The sequence below is a fragment of the Mus caroli genome, chromosome 4 (assembly GCF_900094665.2).
Source record: "Mus caroli chromosome 4, CAROLI_EIJ_v1.1, whole genome shotgun sequence".
Lineage (NCBI taxonomy): Eukaryota > Metazoa > Chordata > Mammalia > Rodentia > Muridae > Mus > Mus caroli.
The window spans coordinates 132116458-132133323 of record NC_034573.1 but is presented as its reverse complement, the minus strand read 5'-3'; the positions used below and the strand labels follow the sequence as shown (position 1 = coordinate 132133323).

General features: G+C 48.9%; 1 protein-coding gene and 1 long non-coding RNA gene across 3 annotated transcripts in view; both read left to right on the top strand.

Annotated features, from left to right (window-relative positions):
• Positions 1–1286, top strand: part of LOC110292438 — a 5451-nt gene extending 4165 nt beyond the window's left edge. Inside the window, exons 2-3 of the long non-coding RNA XR_002377714.2 lie at positions 554–624; positions 876–1286. This is a non-coding gene — a long non-coding RNA (uncharacterized LOC110292438). The remainder of the gene's footprint in view (positions 1–553; positions 625–875) is intronic.
• Kazn (kazrin, periplakin interacting protein) overlaps positions 1–16866 on the top strand; it is a 978630-nt gene that overhangs the window by 631019 nt on the left and 330745 nt on the right. The window lies entirely within an intron of this gene.

The following is a 16866-nucleotide window of genomic DNA, read 5'->3' as shown; positions in this document are numbered from 1 at the left end:
CTCTCTCTCTCTCTCTCTCTCTCTCTCTCTCTCTCTCTCTCTCTCTCTCTCTCTCTCTCTCTGCTGTGTATGAGTGTGAGATCGTGTGTGCATGCCCTGTATGTATCTCTGTGTGTGTGAGAGAGCATACAGTAAACCTTTTCTCTGCCTTTGTCTCTGTTTCACTCTGTGAGTGTGTGTGTGAGAGAGTATGTGTGTACATGCTCTGTGTGTGTGAGTGTGTGTATGTGTGTGTGTGAGAGAGAGCATGTGTGCATGTTCTGTGTGTGTACACATGTAAAAGACAGGATCATCTTAGCTGTCATTCCTCAGTAGTCATTGACCTTGGTTTTTTTGAGACAGGATCTCTCACTGGCCTGGAGTTGACTGATTGGGCTAGCTGGCAGACCAATGGGCTCCCCAGCGCTAGGAAGTGCGTACTGCCATGATGGGCCTTTTTTACATGGGTGCTGGGGCTAGAACTTCAGGTCCCTATGCTTACATAGCACACACTTTAACGACTAAGCTATCTCTTCAGCCCTACTGTTCTTTATACATTTTTTTTATTTCAAAGTTGCGAAGACTCTACAAAGCCTCCAGGGGCCTTGCATGACCAGAACAGTATGCAGATGAACGCAGAACTAGGTAAAGAGACCTCATTTGTGAAACAAAGGTGATTCTTTTCTGCGGGGGTGGGGGGTGAGGGGATGGGGGAGCCCTGGCTCAACAGGACTGGCCCCCATCTGCAACTTCAGAATGTGACTTTCAGCTTTGTGGGGATAAATACCACTATGAGCAGCAATTCCCAGAGACATCATTATCGAGTGGGTTAGAAACTCCGAAGCCCCCAAACCTTCTCTTTCCCTCCCCTCAACCCCCACCCGCTCTCTCCCCAGACGCGACTCCTCCAAACCTCACCTGAACAAACAGGAACTCTTGGCTTCTCAGTGAGGTGATGTCTGGCTTTTCCAATGAAATCTCACAGGTAATTGCTGGTCTGTGCCGGGAACCTGACTACAGTGAACTGCCTGTGCCCAACCTGTGTCACCTGGAGAATGCCCCACCCCAGGTGGTAAGCATGGAAGGAGTTAGCAGCAGGAGGCACCAGGCAACCGATCAGGAGGCCTCTCTGGGGCCCTCCCCGCCTCCTTCCTCAGCATGCAGCCTGTATCCAGTCAGTGTTCGGAGGGTGACAGCATCAGAAAACCCACGAAATAGCCTTCAGGGGACGAGCTGCGATGAGCTATGTGGCCCCGCATATTTTGGAACCACCCAGGGATAACGTTCCGATTGTAATTAAAAATGAGGCAGAGACAGCACATGTCACAGGTGGAACACAAGCCATTTAAAAGCAAGGAACCCACAAAACGAAAACCCACTTAGAGAAATCCCCTTCCAAAAGAAAGCCCCAAAGAGGCTTCGCTTATTTTAGAAGCTTTAAAAAAATGCTTAGTGATACAGTTCAGCAGACTCTGTTTAAGGGAAGGTGGGACTCTGAGACTATTTTGACAAGACAGAGTTTTGACTGAAGTTGGGGAAGCTGAAAGCGTTACTTTCAGATGTAATTATGTGAAATTTCAATTATCGCCCGTCCTTTTTTAAAAAGTCTTTCAGTTTGGCAGGCAATTAGTAGAAGTGACAGAGGGCGGGGGTCTGCGAGGTATGCTGTGTGATTCTTCCCAGGGTCAGACCCTCTCTCAGTAATTAGATGTCCTGGCTGCCCTGGGAATAAATGGCAGTGAGGAGCTGGATCAATGTGACCTGGGAATCTTGATGAGCCCCTACTGTGTGCCCTGCAGGCCCCACCCCTATTCAGTGCTGATAATTGTCTTGTGCGTCTCTTTTTTGCTACCCAAAAGATTCTGGGAGGCATTTGGTGGGTCAAGTCGGTTTAGACCCACATGTTCTTAGACTGCAGGCTTGAGCTGGTGGGGCAAGCCTGGCACAGGCACATTCCTGTCTTGCCCTTCCTCTAGCTGAGCTCAGGAACCTGGCCCCACGGAGGGTGCTGAGGATGTCAAGAGAGACGGTTCCTTCTGTGCCGTGCCTCTCTAGCTGCCTGCACACATTACATGATTCAATGACCCAGGTTGTCAACCGCGTGTCACCACCCCTGAAGTTTACTCAGAAGCCTCTGCTAAGTGCTAAAGGAGGGTGCAAACACAGGCCTGCAACCATCAACTGGCCTTGGGGGGGGGCACTTCCTGTTGGGCTAAGTGTCCTGATGCACACAGCTCGTGGCAGCCCTCATGATATATAACATACCTATTCATCATATGGGGAAATAGAGGTCCAGATAGCTCAAGGGCTCATTCCCTGCCCAGGGACTTCAGGATCACCAAGACAGGAGGAGTTTGGATCCAGCTTTGGTCTCAGCAGCTTTGCCTACAGGCTGAGTGACAGGAAGCTGCATCAGAGACACTTTCAGCCTTCAGTCACCCCCACGAGTCTCTGAATGTTCCTCCTGTTGGTCACTTCTGATGGAAACCCTCCCCGTATTCCTGGGGACAAAACAGGGACGAGAAAGTGAGAGATGCAGAAAGCAGGTGCTTTACAGAGCATCTGGGAAACTGAGGCAAACAGGCAAGGAAGGGAGACAGAGATGGGACCCGGGGTTCATTCTGAGCCAGGTCAGATGACAGAGGGAAGCCTGAGCCCAAATCTATAACAAACATCAAGACAGGAGGGAGAGTATGCACAAAGGCCTATGCAACTGCAGCCTTCTTGTATGTCGGAGGAAAGTAAGAAGGTCTATGGGACTCTAACTTAGTAAGAGGGGGAAGGAAAGAGTGTCACAATAGAGGAACAGGTCAAGGTCAGAGGGGCATCTGGGCCAGAGAGTGCAGACTGGGTAAGAATGTGGAGCTAGGCATGTATCCAACAGATGGTGGCAATGTGACTCCTCTCTCTCTCTCTCTCTCTCTCTCTCTCTCTCTCTCTCTCTCTCTCTCTCTCTCTCTCTCTTTATCTCTCTCCCTCCCTCCCTCCCTCTACATCTTTCCCTCCCTCCCCACATAAGTGTATGAGTGTGTGTGAGTGTGTGCATGTNGCATGTATCCAACAGATGGTGGCAATGTGACTCCCCTCTCTCTCTCTCTCTCTCTCTCTCTCTCTCTCTCTCTCTCTCTCTCTATCTCTCTCTCTTTATCTCTCTCCCTCCCTCCCTCCCTCTACATCTTTCCCTCCCTCCCCACATAAGTGTATGAGTGTGTGTGAGTGTGTGCATGTGAGTGTGTGTGTGAGTGTGTTGTGTGAGTGTGTGTATGTGTGTGTATGCATGTGTGCATTGTGTGAGTGTGTGTGTGCATGTGTGTGTGTGAGTGTGTGTGTGTGAGTGTGTGTGTGTGTGTGTGTGTGTGAATGTGTGTGTGTGTATGCATGTGTGTGTGTTGACACACCAGAGTCTGATGTCAAGTGTCTTCCTCAATCACTTCACCTTCCACCTTAATTTTGGGAGTAGAGTCTCACTCGCACTAGGAGCTCACCGGTTGAGCTACACAGCCTGGCCACTGAATCCCCACGATCTGCATGACTCTGACCCTCCTGAGTTGGGACTGTAGGTGGATGGCATCATCCCTGATTTATATATAGATACCAAGGATCCAAAACAAAGCTGGTACCGTCTCTGGGCTGTTTTGTTCCAGCGGGATGGACTCCCCCCGCCGCCCCACCTCTACACACACACACACACACACACACACACACACACACACTCACCTTCTGCCACAGAGTCTGAACCTTTACACCTGGGCTACGGTTGGTGGCGTCCGGGTTCACGGCAGCTCTGTGGACCATGTGTGCGTGCAGATTCTTAAGATTTGTTTGAAAAGACGACCTTTGGTTGCCAGAGTAATTTTGGTTCAAGTTGGCACCCGAAACAAAGCGGCCTTTCAAGGTCCCCACGGCCTATAGGCAGCCAGGACTTTTTTCAATGAGATTGTGGGAAAGTTGCCAAGTCGTTTGGGCCCTGTAAATTAGGCCTTGTTTAAAAATTTAGATAAAGCCCGACGTGAGAGAGAAACGCTTTCATAACATGCAACGTGAATTATGCTGCAGACCCCTTTCAAGTTCAATGGAACTGTTCTCTCGGAGCTCCGAGACACGAAATGCCTCGAATGTCAAAAGATTTTTCGTTTATTGTCCCAAGTAAAACGAGGGTGTTTTTTGTGGTTTAATGGCTCCCTCAGATGCACATGTAAATGGAATTCGCTCGGAGAATACTGGGCCTCTTTCTCGGTCTGTTTTCACAAATCTGCCTCCCTCTCAGCAGCCACCCTGTGAGGGCGGGTCCCATGGTCCCCACTTGGAGATGAGGAATAGGAATGCATCGCAGAAACTCACCCATGTCAGCTGCAGGTTCGCCACCAACACGTCGTGTGTCTGTTGTTAACCCGTGACAAACCCAGAAACCGCGCACAGACATACCATAGTACATGTGTGGTAGTCAGGAGATAACTTCAGGAGTTGGCGCTTTCCACCATATGGGTCCTGGAAATTGAACTCAGGTCATCAGGCTTGGTGGCAAGCCTCTCTACCCACTGAAACCATCTTGCCAGCCCAATCTGACATCCTAAAAGGTGCTTCGTTAATGTGGCAGCTGCTTCCTTGGAAAACTCACCATTTCTCTCTTCTTCTGGGTCACTTAGGGTGTGACCAGTTGTGTATATGTGTGCATGTGCGTATGTGTGCTCGCACATGCACACACGAGTGTTTTCCAGCTGTGTGACCCTAAGAAAGACACTTAACCTCTCTGAGGCTTTGTTTTCTCCTCAGTAGACTAGAAGGTAATGCTACACATTGTCTTGAAAGTTTGTTGCAAAGACTGGATTAAGTTTAATATCTGTATGGATAGAAATAATGTAAGTCATTGGGTTTTTTTTGACCTAATCACGTGCCATTACATCTTGGGTGGTTATGGAATTTGAACACCCCACAATCCATTGCTTTTCTGAAAATAGCCCCTAATTTTAGTTCAGAAGTCTGTCTTTCGATTCCTTAGGATTTGAAGTTCATAGCACACCTTCCTACCTGGCCGGCATCCTTCTGCACACCCGATGACTTAGGCTAAATGGTATCATTATTTCTATTGACTTCTGCTGTTAGTGCAGCGATGGCCCCATCATCCAATCAGAGTCCATCCCAGCACATCAGTGGCAGCTACTAGGAACTGTGCCCCATCTGGAGACTCAAAGGGTGGAGCAGCTGCATCCTTCTTAGCACCAGGAAGAGAGAGCCAGGTGAATAGAAACAAGTATCAGATGATGTGGGCTAGCATAGACACTGCAATTACATATGTCCACATAACCCACTGTATGTATGTGTGTAGTATGTATGTATGTATGTCTGTGTTGCAGGAATGTATAGGTGCTGCACATGTGGGTGTAGACATGCTTGCCTGTGTATATGTATGTGGAGACCAGAGGTTCGCACCAGTGTCTATACCTATCACATTCTACCCTATATTTTTGAGTCAAGGTCTCCCATTGAATCTGGAACTTATTATTTTGGCTAGGGTGGCTGTCCCTGGGATCCTCCTGTCTCTGCCCCTAAGCACACCAAGCTTACAGGTGTACACTGCCACACTTGGCTTTTTAGGTGGGTCCTGGGGATCTAAACTTGGGTCTTCACACTTAAGCAGCAACCACCTGACCCACTGAGCCGTCTCCCCAGCTCAGGTTGGAAATTTCCAGAAGGGACCCATGTGTCAGCACCTGGGGGATGAGCCTTTAGAAAGCTCCTACAGGTGGCTCTGTGGCCCTGCAGCTGACAATCAATTTCAGTGTCAGTCTCTCCCCCCTCCCCCCTCCCCCCTNGGGGCCTGGGCCTATACCTGAAGTTTCCTTTTTCCTTTCCTTCCCTTTCCCCTTCCCTTCCCCTTCCCATTCCCCTCCCCCTTTCCATCTCTCTCTCTTTCCCCATTCTACCTCCCCTTCTAGCTGCTTGTCCTCTGGGTCTAATTCCCTCCTGCCGCACAGCTCTTCCACCTAGGGAGGCTCATTCCAAAGCTTCCAGCTGGCACTGCACGGCTTGCTGGTGACATGAAGACATGAGGCTCCAGGTGGCATACATCACAGCTTGTCACCTCAGCCTGTGTACCCGAGACAGTGTGAGAATGCTGGAGCCCACATCCTCTCTGGCGCTGGCTGGATTTCTCTTGGGGCGGGAGTGGGGTGGAGTGGAAACTTCCAGGCAGTTGCTCTCCTCTACAGACGAAGAAGCTGGAGTACAAAGTGCAGGCCAGCTCATAGGTGTGTGTACCCAAAGGTCTATGTTGTTTCTCTGTACGTGTGTGCATCTGTGTGTATATGAACATGTGTGTGTGGAGGTCAAAGGTCATTGTTGGATATCTCCCTAGATTGCTCTCCACCATATTTTTTGACAGTTGATACAGAATCTCTTACTGAACCTGGAACTCATCAGTTTGGCCTCCAGCAAGCCCCAAGGATCCCATTCACAGCCCCTACGCCCTGAGTCTCTGAGTTCCTGGTGCTAGGATTAGTAGGCATGTGCTACCTTGCCTGGGTTTGGTGTGTATGCATATATGTATGGGGTGTGTGTGTGTGTGTGTGTGGTGCACTCCCTTGCACACATGTGGGCACATGTACTGTATTGCGGGTTTCGACTTCAGAGGACAACCTCGAGTCTTGGCCCTCCCCTTCTACTTTGTTTCAGCCATGGTCTTTGCCTGAAAGTTTCCAGGGATTCCCCACCTTCACCCTCCATCTTCCCATAGGAGTTCTGGGATTACAGTCATGCCACCAGCTTTACATGGGTTCAAATCCAGGTCAGGGGTTTTAACCCACTGAGCCATCTCTTCAGCCTGGTGTTGAGAAGCCAACTTCAGAAATAGTATAGGAGTGATCTGGGGTCAGCTTTTCTTAAGGCCACACCACAGCTTCTGCTAAGCGCCATGGATTTTAATAAACAGTATTTTGATTGGATTTAGAAGTCTGAGGAAGACAAAATGAACATTTTCACAGTTCCCTGTCAAACCCGAGTGTGATCGCCAAACTGTCAAGTTAAAATAGAGCAGGAGGAGACACGGCTCATGTGAGCATCCCTCTTGCTGGTGGGAGCTTCTCGGGCCTTCCCGTAATTTGCATTTTTCTCCTCTCTCCCACCATCTCCCTCAGCAGGTGCTAGCTAAGCCTTCTGGGACAGGATGGTGGGCATCAGTGGGTTCACAGGAGGATTCTTGAATGGTACCAGTCAGAACAAGTTTGGATGCGCTGAATACTTGCTTTTAGTTGAAATACTGAATACTTGTGCAGAGCAGTGGATCTCGACCTACCTAACACTGCCACCCTTTAAGACAGATCCTCATGTCTTGGCAACCCCCAACCATACAATTATATGTCCCGCTACTTTATAGCTGTTACTGTTATGGATTGTAATGTAAATATCTGATAGGGAGGATATTTGATATGTGACCTCCAAAGGGGTTGTGATATCTCTCTGTCTCTCTGTCTCTCTGTCTCTCTCTCTGTCACATGCACACACACAGGCACACATAGAAGGTGATTTTAAAGAGCATTGTGTATGAATGCTTTATTATATAGAAGTCTCTCTCTCTCTCTCTCTCTCTCTCTCTCTCTCTCTCTCATGTGTGTGTGTGTGTGTAAGTGTGTAAGCCTGTGTATCCATCCTCTCACTGGCCCATAGCTTATCAGTTAATCCAAGCTGCCTGCTCGACAAAGCCACAGGGACCCTCCTGTTTCTTCTCTGTGTCATGGTTACAAGCAGATGCCGTCCCTCCTGGCTTTTCATGTAGGGTGCGGGGACTGTGGTCCTGATGCTGTGCAGCAGGCCTTTTACCCACAGACAAATCTCCCCAGTCCTTTTTCTTGATTTTTTTTTTGATATACTCATCTTCTGACTTATTCTGCAACTAGAGGCTGTGAGGCCATGATGTCGTCTCTTCCCCGCTTCAGATGTTGCTGAGAAGTGAAACAGGACCCCAAACATCTCCCTGCAGACATTCCCTTGTAGGACTTCATCCTGCATATACCCACCCTTGACCACCTTCATGGGTCTGAGCCAGATGTAACTAGCTGCATCCTGCTTCAGAAATGCCCTGGGGGTGGGGCACACTTGTTTTTTCATGCTGGTGACTCCCTGTTGGGACAGAATGATAATATACTCTTAACATTGTCAGACCTGGTTGCTGTCACATCTTTAGTGTCCGTGGGGGGTGGGGTATTAGTCAGGGTTTCTATTCCTGCACAAACATCATGACCACGAAGCAAGTTGGGGAAGAAAGGGTTTATTTGGCTTACACCTCTAAACCACTGTTTATCACTAAAGGAAGTCAGGACTGGAACTCGAGGAAGTCAGGACTGGAACTCGAGCAGGTCAGGAAGCAGGAGCAGATGGCAGAGGCCATGGAGGGATGTTTCTTACTGACTTGTCTGCTTCCCCTGGCTTGCTCAGCTCGCTTTCTTATAGAACCCAAGACTACCAGCCCAGGGATGGCACCACCCACAATGGGCCCTCCCCCCCTTGATCACTAATTGAAAAATAAAATGCCTTACAGCTGGATCTCATGGAGGCATTTCCTCAACTGAAGCTCCTTTCTCTGGGATAACTCCAGCTTGTGTCAAGTTGACACACAAAACCAGCCAGTACAATTGACCCCTTGTCAACTTGACACAAAAACACATCACTATTAAGCCTCAACCCTTACTTTCTTATTCATCCCCAAGGTCTAAATAACATTAAAAGTCCCACAGTCTTTACATATTAAAAGTTCAATCCCTTTAAAATGTCCAATATCTTTTAAAATTCAAAGTCTTTTAACTGTGGGTTCCACTAAAATACTTTCTTCCTTCAAGAGGGAAAAATATCAGGGCACAGTCACAATCAAAAGCAAAATCAAACTCCAACCATCCAATGTCTGGGCAACTCACGATCTTCTTAGGCTCCTCTAAGGGCTTAGGTAACATCCAAGCAAGCCAGTAAGTAACATCCTTGCATGCCCTCTGCATCAGCTCCTGCTTCCTGACCTGCTTGAGTTCCAGTCCTGACTTCCTTTGGTGATGAACAGCAACATGGAAGTGTAAGCTGAATAAACCCTTTCCTCCCCAACTTGCTTCTTGGTCATGATGTTTATGCAGGAATAGAAACCCTGACTAATACAGGGAGATTGGTTCCAGGTTCCACCACAGATACCAACACTTGAGGGTATTCAAGTTCCCTGTGTAAGATGGCAGTATCTGCAGGTGACCTCTGTGTGTCCTCCCAAATGTCCTCCGTGACCATTACCAAGTGGAGTATGGTCCCCTATACAAATGCAAAGGCTGTAGGAATGACTCCCTGTCTGTGTTGTTTAGTGAGTGGGAACTAGGAAACAAGTATCAAGGTTGGGGTGTAGCTCAGGGGTAAATTGATGTGTTTAGATGTGTCCAAGTTTCCAAGCTCCCTCCTCAGCACCAAAAGCAAGGGTATACATGTTTGGTATAAGCACAACTGTCATAGACAGCATGCTCTGTGAACCAGACACCAGGCCAAGGATGCTAAAACAAGAACTAGAGAGAGAAAGAGGGTTCAGCATTCCCCAGGAAGTCTCGAACAGTGGGTATCCCAACCTTATTTGCATAGCTCAAACAGCAAAGGTTGGCCAAGGTTTGCTTTTAGAAAACTTCTAGATTATTTTAAACAAATATCTCTGACCTGAAGATGGTTAAACTCAATGATACAGAACCCACTCCGTGATACAGAACCACAGGCTGGTGGTGGTCACAGGTTTCCATAAGAAGACACCGTTCTTTTCCCTCGCTTTGCATCTCTCCTTTCTATTGTCTCCAGCTGTTGCATGTGCATGTGTCAAGGTAGCCATGGGGACCGGATGGCCTAATACGACACAACCAGTACTCAGAATATCCTCCTCACTCTATCTTGAACTGTCCCTGCCATGTGAACCTTGATCATTCACAGGAAGACTCATCCAATGTCCCCAAGTCCATTTCTGTCAACCGTGCTTGACCACAAAGGATTGTGGGAAATAAGTGTGTCTGCTTGGGCAGGGAAGGTGACTGCAATATGAGTCACCTTGGAAGGATAGGGGTGAGCATGCTTCACGAATAATCTTTATTCATGCTCATCGTCCTCTTCCTCCTCCTCTTCCCCTTCCTCTTCCTCCTCTCCCTTATCCTCTTCCTCTTCTTCCTCTTCCTTTTCCTCCTCTTTCTCCTCCTCCTCCTCCTCTTCCTCCTCTCCCTTCTCTTCCCCCTCCTTTTCCTCCTCTTTCTTCTCCTCCTCCTCTTCCTCCTCCTCCTCTTCCTCCTCCTCCTCATTATTCTACTCTTCCACGAATGGCTAGCAGCATCCTTCCATAGGTGCCCCTGCCTCTTGCAGTACATCACTTGCAGACTCTACTCCCCTCCCACTCTGCATCTTCCCTGACAGCCCATCTCCTATGGAGCCATGTCACATTTGGGATTCTCAGGTGTTATCTTCCTAGATCTTCCTTGGTTTACCCTTCTGGCATCATTCCATGCTACTGCTCACCACAGACACTGGGATGGAGCCACTTTGAGATGTCTTTGGTGTCCCAAGACACTTTCAAGCCCTCTTTGGCCAGATGCCCTTTATGAGTCCCCCTTGCCTGGACAGCTACATAAGCATCACCCCCAATCCCAAGGCCCCAGAGACTGGTACTCTGCTTGGGACACTTAGTCACCAGAAGGCCCAACATCAAAAGCTGAGGCAAGAGGAAGGGACCTCCCTTTAAAATCTTGAAGCAAAAAGCAGCTAGGAACTCTCTCTGGGGACAGTTCCCAGCCACTCTCCAAGCTGAAAATGAAATGGCCTGCTGTAGAGATGGGTAGCATCACACACATCAGCTTAATGGTTTTTGGCCACATTAAAGATTAATGTTGAACGTCAACACTTTGAGTAGCCAAACGTCTCCTTGAAGCTGGGTATCTGAAAATGTTCCCTGTAGGGGACATTGGGGACTGTGGCCATTGTCTATTTGCAGTAGTCCAGATGCCCTGGGGAAAAGAGGCCATCTGTGAGCAGAGCAGAGAGGGGCTTTGATGGCTCTGGCACAAAACTGAGTGGCTAAGCAACTTCCTCTGCCCTTAGATACCCCACCTGTCATTTTCAGGTCTCCCTACTGTTCTATCCTCATTCTGTGGGTAACATAGAGGGTAGACAGTCTCGATGCCCACTGAACACTATGACACATCTGTGCCTTTGATTCCTTTGCGCTATCCAGGAATGGGACGTAAAGGTCTCCTTCCCAAAGCTGCCAAGTGCTTCCCATAGTAGGTCCACTGCTGTGCATCAGCCTTGCATGCTGCTGACTCCCAGAATCCTTTGCTTCTGCTTCCCTGTGAGGTCAGAGAACCGGAGGCATACAGCCCCAGCTGGAGACCCGTCTCTGTAACATAGCCTTCATCTCTGTGCCCCTCCATCCAGTGCCAGTGGAAGATTACAGGCCTAGATTACAGTCTAGAAGTCCTTGGAAGGTTCTTTGAGAAATGCCCTCACTGTGTTGGCCCTGAAGCAGCTATGTTTTTAAAAACCCAATCTGTTGCTCTAACCAAGTTTAAAAACATCCCTTCTATTTTAGATTTAAAAGCTGAAAATTATGTACTATGTGAAGTGTTGCTTAATAAAATTATGGCCTAATGAGCCGCTTTGTCTGCCTTGCCAGGTTTCAGGCGCCTGGGCCTACTGGGGTTTGCTCCGAGCCCAGCAGCTCCATTGCAGGCAGACAAGGCCTCCCGTCTGGTGCCATGGGAGACTCAAGCTGGGTTCCCTTCTTTCCACTGAAGACTGCATCAGTACCCATCCGTCCCATGTGCACACATGTACTGGGAACCAGAGTTAACCTGGGACAACAGTACAGGGTAGTTCACACTCTAATTCCTCATTGTGGCCATTTTCAGAGGACAAGCATTCAAGAGAATTGTCACACTTGGTTTCTACACTGGGTTCCCACTGTCACCTCCTCCCCTGGTCACTTTTCTTGTTGCTGCTGTGAAATAACTGCAAACGTAATTTAAGGAGGGAAAGACTTAGTATGGCCCCCTTGTACTTTGTGTTAGCACTCTATCATGGCAGACAAAGCTTACCCACAGATGGTTTCCTTTCTCAGAGATTCAAATCCTTTCCTCCCGTCCTCATAGACTAGAGACAGAAGCCAAAGGATAAGTAAGGAGATGCCCGAGGCCGGGTGGTGGGGTGGGGGGTGGGGGGGGTCGGGTCCTGGTCATTGCTCCACAAGCTTCTGCCACTCAAAGTCTGGAGCAGCAGGCCCACGGTCCTCATTCCCCGTGGCCGGGGATTACGTTTCCCTGTGAGTCGTAGGTGTTCGCTCTGGCTCACTTTAAATCTTGGAAAAAGTCATTCCACTATTTAAATATAGAAGAGTAACATATTTTAATAATCAGACCCCGGGGCATAGTTTTCCCTGTTGCATGAAAAAATAATGGTCAAAACAGCCCGCAGCCAATTGCAACGTGGCGTGAGAGGAAAGCAAAGAGATGTGAACCCGCCTGCAAACCCGTACTAGACCACCTTGCAGCAAGGCTAAGTTCCCGCGCTGCCTGCTCCCCATCCTCTGACAGAGATCATTCACCTTAAGTTCAAAGAATCTTGGCCTGTTCCCAAGGTTGGAGGCCATGCTAGAGATGGCGCAGTCCGGTTCTGTTTGTAGCTTAGGGAGAGGCAGCGGAGTTTCATGGAGCCTCTGGTAAGAGGTCTGCCAAGATGGCTCAGCAGATAAAGGGGCTTGCCGCCAAGCCTGATGACCTGTGTCCAATCCCTGGGACCCACATGGGAGAAACAGAGAACCTCCTCTTGCAAGTTGTCTATGGCTGCTACATATGCACTGTGGCAGGCACACATCTGTCACACGCATGCACACCAAACGTGTGTGTGTGTGTGTGTGTGTGTGTGTGTGTGTGTGTGTGTAAAAGATCGAGTAAGATTGTGAGCTGAGAAAATAGATCGGTAAGTGAGTTGCTTTAAGGACCCAATATTGATCCCCAGAACCCATATATAAAAGAATCCAGTACAGCTCTGGGAAGACAGAGAGACAGGTATATAGGATGGTCACCAGCCTCACATGCTTGGCAAATTCCAGGAGATTGAGAGAGCTTGTCTCAGAACAAACCAAACAAGCATAACACCCAAACATGTCCTCTGGCTTCCACATTCATGTATATTTATGTGTGCGCGCACGCGCCCCACACACACACACACACACACACATACACACACACACACACACACACACACACACCTTATACTTTTAAAGATTAAAGGTGAGATAAAACATCATTTTAGAATGCAGGCTTGCAAAGCCAGGCGCTGGGTGGTTAAGTGCCCTGGCAGTCTGGTCCTCAGACAGGGAGCATGAGGAGTCTGCAGGCCCCAGGGCCTGCTTCTACCTAGGAAACTGCCACACTGTGGGAATCAATGGGGCCTGGTGTCACCCGATCTGTCCCAGCAGAAGCTACAACTGCTTCCTGTTCCCCCTCTTCTGACTTGTACACATTGGCGTAAACTCAGACTGAAAAGAGGCAATCTCAAGTCACCGCTTGTGACTTCTGCCCCTCTCCCTGACTCTGGTCCCTGGAGGTGAACCCCTTGGGACAGCACTGCCAGGAAGGCTAGGTGAGATTCCAGGTACTCCCATCAGCCTGCAGGTGCTCCTAGCTCTTGGTTGGCAGGGCAGTGTCAACTGCCACCCCTCCCCCAGCCAAAGTGTGCGCATTCCATCAGGGAAGCAGAGGCAGCCCGAATTTCTTTCCCAGTGGGACCTTGTTTCCCATCTGCCTGCTGTCATGGTGGCATGGAAAATAGAGCCAAGTGTAAGAGCCCACGTGAAGAAAGCAGGCATGACATCATAGGGACAGAATGACAGTGCTTACTCAAAGGCCACAACCAAGAGGCACTGCATAGAGAGAAGACCAGGAAATAGCTCAGGAGTGCTTAGCTCTGGGCAGAAGGAAAGAGGCCACCCCCCCATACCCCAGCACCCCGCCCCTGCATCATCTTTCTTGTCTATTTCAAGAGCTTCATGCCGAGAAGGTGGTTTATCATGGAAAATGTCTTTGAAAGGAAGTCTGCTTTGGAAACCTACAAACTGTGAAGAAGGAATATCAGTAGCATCGATGGATGTCAGTGAGTGCAGGTTATCTGACGGGTCTCCACAGGCTGCTTTCTGCAGCCCAAAGGGAGGGCACATGACAGGAGCTGATCTAATGAGACACAGAAGAGCCCCGCCCCCACCCCTGCTCAGCCTGCAGAGGGGGTGGATGCTTCACCCTGGAATCCTGAGGAGATCGGGAGCAGCATCTCAGGAGGATGCAAGTCAAAGGGTAGCGCCCTGGCTCATTAGCACCTTGTCTCCCACAAATATTTAAAAGTGGGAGCAGAAGGAGGGCCACAGCATCTAAGAACAGACAGGCATATGACAGCCACATATGCCACTTGGGCATGTGCAGCGGGAAGGTGGGTGGCAGGAGAGCAAACCTACCCCCCCCCAGGGCACGGTTCTGAAACCCTTGAGCCTGGAATACCCAGAAGGTTACTCTAGGGAGCAATGAGCGCGCACGCCAGGGCAGAGCATCCTTAAGATGAACTGTCAAAGTTAGAGACAAAGTTTGGAGCTGAAACAGTAGAAAGAACCATCCAGAGACTGCCCCACCTGGGGATCCATCCCATATACAACCACCAAGCCCAGACAATATTGCATACGCCAGCAAGATTTTGCTGACAGGACCCTGATATAGCTCTCTCTTGTGAGGCTATGCCAGTGCCTGGCAAATACAGAAGTGGATGCTCACAGTCTTCTATTGGATGGAACACAGGTTCCCTAAAGAAGGAGCTAGAGAAAGTAACCAAGGAGCTAAAGGGGTCGGCAACCCTATAGGAGGATCAACAATATAAACTAATCAGAACCCCACAGAACTCTGTCTCTAGTTGCATATGTAGCAGAGGATAGCCTAGTTGGCCATCAATGGGAGGAGAAGCCCTTGGTCTTGCAAAGATCATATGCCCCAATACAGGGGAATGCCAGGGCCAGGAAGCTGGAGTTGGGTGGATTGGGGAGCAGGATGGGGGGAAGGTATAGGGGAATTTGGGGATAGCATTTGAAATGTAAATGAAGAAAATATCTAATAAAAAAAAAAAGAAGTGAAAAAAAGATAAACTGTTGGTTCCATAAAGGACCAATCGAGACCCAGGAAGAGGAGCCTTTGGCGTTTCCGGGTGGTGGGTCTCCTTCCTCTGCCTCTGCTTTGCACGGACTCCTGGGAAGGAAACTGTTGGAGATGGGTTCTGACTCCATGCTGCCTCTCATGTTTGGAAGAAACGTTACTCTTGCCTGGGTGGGGGGCAGCTCAGACCTCTAATCATGTTGGGGGCAAGTGCTTTGGGAGTCTGCTTCCTTGAGCTCCCAATGGGTGCTGGCAATGGCTCGCTACTGCGACTGCTTTGCTGAAGAGCAGGGACTAGGGACCAGGGGAAGAGAAACTAACCAGTCTCTTTTTAACCTACTCCCTCAAACTCAAATGGGTATGTGAGGAGCCTGGGGGGAGGAGGGTCAGCTACCCCAGAACTACAAATCCATCTACAAACAAGTGGGGGTGGGTCAGCTGGTGCAAACCCTCATCGTTGTCCCTGCTCAGTGAACTTGGCCTTGATGAGTGTATTCTGTGGAAGCAGCAGCAGAAAGAACATTTGATTGAATCTATTTTCCGAAATGTGATTGGGGCTATTTTTCCTGAGAGGATAATTGTGGGGTCTAAAATGAAGCCTTTATCCTCCAACACTGGAAGGAAGAACATTGTATAACACGGTTCGTGATGCTTATAGCTCGCTGGCTGGCGTGGCTGAACCCTCCACTCACCTTCTCAACTTCATTCAGCAAAAGGGGGGGTGTCTCTTACCTGACCCCGGGCAGCCCCACAGGATGTGTCACAAGAGGACCTAATACCCTCAAGAAGAAAATCATCCTACACGTTGCGGTTCCCCCCAAAATGTATTTTTCATGGTTTTGCTTTAAATAAATTCTTGCAGAGCGTCTGGAGCTGAAATAAGGTCTGCGCAGGGAGGGTCAGCTGGTGGAAAAGTAGGCCCGGCGTCAGGAATGAATAGTCAAAATAGACCACACTGGCATCTCGAAGACAGACTGCGTTGGGAAAGCCAGGTCTTTGTAAGGACCCCAACCGTGTCATTCTGATCCCATTATAAATCTATGACAAATGCCCTTTACTTTCAACAACTCGTGGTATCCATGAGAAGTAATTTGAGACTGGAGCCCGGTGCTCTCAAAAAAAAAAAAATTCAAAGATTTTACAGTCATCGCTCACTCTTTTTTTCAGTTGCCTTGAGGCTTGGCATTGTTTGTTTGTTTGTTTGTTTCACTTCCTTCCTTTCTCCCTCCCTCCCTTCTCAGTGCCATGTATTTATATATTGGTTTGTCCACATACTTCCTACCCAATCTCCTTCTACTCCTATCCCCCCATCGACCCACCACCTAGAAAGCACCTCATTATTACCTGTGTTCAGGTCATGTACCAGCTTGAAGATCTACTAGTGCTTTCCCACCTCCTGCAATATCTAGAGACATATTGTTTGTCACAACTGAAAGAGGGGAGAGATGTTAGCAGTCTCTAGTGGGGATGACATTAAAACCCTCACAGTTCCCCCTTGACAGCGCCCTATGGCAGAGAATTCTCTAGAGTCAATGTAATAATGCTAAGATTGAGAGCTTCTGCTGACTCAGAGAGATTATGGGACTCCCGGCCACTGGCATTTTACAGCCTCACAGGAAAGCTAGCCAAAACGGTTAGCTAGGTTAGGATGGTGCCTATGTGACTTGCTGGCCAGGCTACAAGTATGTGGTCCTTTCTCCTGCACAGGTAGGTT